The sequence below is a fragment of the Oratosquilla oratoria genome, chromosome 6 (genome assembly GCF_046742065.1).
Source record: "Oratosquilla oratoria isolate Oo_2021 chromosome 6, ASM4674206v1, whole genome shotgun sequence".
NCBI classification, from domain to species: Eukaryota; Metazoa; Arthropoda; class Malacostraca; order Stomatopoda; family Squillidae; genus Oratosquilla; species Oratosquilla oratoria.
In genome coordinates this window covers 5,460,875-5,463,374 of record NC_134782.1, presented here as the reverse complement: position 1 = coordinate 5,463,374, position 2,500 = coordinate 5,460,875, and the positions used below count along the sequence as shown (strand labels likewise).

Below are 2,500 nucleotides of genomic sequence, written 5' to 3'. Positions count from 1 at the left end.
CCTTCTTCCTCCTCTTCTTTCTTTCAAGGAATTTTTGAGCCATAAAACAACACGTAGTCTTGTACCGGAGTCAGCTTACTCAGTTACTCTCAACTCCTCCCTGGTAACGCAGAAACGAAGCTCATCGTTACTGGTAACGAAGATTACCGTTACCATTCAGGACAGCTTCAGACTCTACGTCATCATTCAGGATCGAGGTAACGTGTTTCCAGCAGTGTCTCCCAGACGCCTTCTGTTCATCCTCCGACCTCTTCATGTACTCGAAAGCGTTCTTTCCCTTTGGTTTTTCGCTTAAAGACTTCCTGAGCTAAAACTGGAAGCCTCGTGTCCTGCGACATCCAGGAGTCTTGAAGTTTTCTCTCGACATGACTGTTCCACGCGTCTGTGATTTGGTCTCTTTCTGAAAGAGAATTTCAAGGCTCTTCGACTACTTCGACTCGCGAGTTCGAGTTGGCCTCCTGCTCTTTTTTTTCTATTGTTCTTGTCGTTTTCCTGTCATTTCTTCTTTCCTTCATTTGTTTTCATTTTTTCCCTTCAGGAAAAGCTTTCTGCGTGTTTCTGACATCACTCCCTTTTTTAATTACTAATATGTAAAAGACAATAAAACAAATCAACCATGTGAGGTGCAACAGTTAAAACACCTTCACAATAAGTAAATGATATGGTAAGACATCACAGTACATGTGCCCATGCATTTACATTTTCTCATGTAATATTCCCTTACTAATTTATCTCCCATCACGTGATATATAAGTCTCCCCTCCATCTCGTACATTTTGCCTGATGGAGAACTATTCCTAAAGCTTAGTTTAGTGGGGCTTAGTCTCTCCTAAGTCTTTAAAAATTGTTACTCGCTGGTATCATTTTTCTGTAAAATAAGTCTACTAATTACACTTTCACACACTCGAACCTCATGGTTATTTCGTAATCATTTCGTATAGATTTCACTCTACGTCTTTTTCATTTTATTTTTATTATCTTTGTTTTTTTTTTATTTATATTATATATTTATTCTATTTATTTGATTTATCTATTCATTTATCTATTTATTCTTACTTTGTGAAGTCTGGTATGAAATGATTCATTTAAGACGTGGCCTCATTTCCATTCTCGCCATCTCTGCCTATTCCTTTTTTATTCATATATCTCTGTTTCTTTATTCTTCTCTCACTCTCTCTCTCTCTCTCTCTCTCTCTCTCTCTCTCTCTCTCTCTCTCTCTCTCTCTCTCTCTCTCTCTCTCTCTCTCTCTCTCTCTCTCTCTCTTTCTCTCCTCTCTCTCTCTTTTCTTCTTCATCAGAGTACCCTTCTTCTCCATGGGTCCTTCGTTATACAAGATCATTCCTCTCACTTATTCTTCTCCCAGTGAGATTTCTCCTCTGAGATCCAGCAAGAATCTCCTCCCTCCATCACCTCCCCCCCTCCCCCATCCCTTTCCCCCTCTCCCTCCCCCTCCCCTTCTCCTCCAATCCCTGCTTCTCTATTATTCTCCCTCCAGCCAGTTGTTCCCAAACTAGGCTGCAACCCCCCTTCCCCCAGGGGAGCGTGAGGAGGAATATACAATGGGAGGGGGGAGTGAAGTCATATGATAAAAAATCATCGTTTAATAAGAATGATTAAATCATTCCAAGAACAAATATCGGCCGTTGCATACTTGTAAAGTATAATTCTACCAGTAACCCAGCTCACTTTCTATTAAGATATAGATAGAAAAGATCTAAATAGAATATTTATATATATATATATATATATATATATATATATACATATATACATATATATATACATATATACATATATATATATATATATATATATATATATATATATATATATATTAATATGAATGCAAAAAAATATGGGGAGGAGCTTGCAAATCTCGTGGAAGCCAAATGAGGCATCATATTAGATAATTTGGAAACCATTGTTATAGCCCCCCCATCCCCCCACCCAACACACTCCCACACCCCCCACAAAAGAAAAAAACCAAGCCACAAAAAATAAAAAAAAAATAAATAAAGATAAAATGCATAAATAATAGCTAGACAGAAATAAACTAAACAAAGGAGGATAGATTAGGGAAGAACAAAACAAAACGGAAAAAATATGAAACAAAATGAAAATGAATAAGATGAAGTAATGCAGGAACTTTACTTTCCAAATCATTTCGCTCAAGATTTTTCTTCGCCCTCTTTCTCCTTTGTTCAAAAAATCATATGTGCATCCTCTTGCATATTTTCATGCAGGACTGCTGCCCCAAATTCCATCAAAGTCGACTTTCATGTAGTGAGCTCATTAGAATTTTTTTTTTTTTTTTCTGCAAACAGCTCTGATTCTTCTAGTTGTAAAAATGAAAAGCACTGTTTTATTCATTTGTATGTTTATTCATTCATCTGTTTTCTATTAATTTATTTTGAATATTTTATTCATATATATCTTATTTGTTCATTTGTTTACCATGATTTTTATATGTTTATTTTGATTTGTGTATATGTTTGTGCT

At 36.1% G+C, this 2,500-nt stretch overlaps 1 protein-coding gene across 2 annotated transcripts in view; it reads left to right on the top strand.

Annotated features, from left to right (window-relative positions):
- LOC143026255 (neuronal growth regulator 1-like) overlaps positions 1 to 2,500 on the top strand; it is a 481,658-nt gene that overhangs the window by 453,078 nt on the left and 26,080 nt on the right. The window lies entirely within an intron of this gene.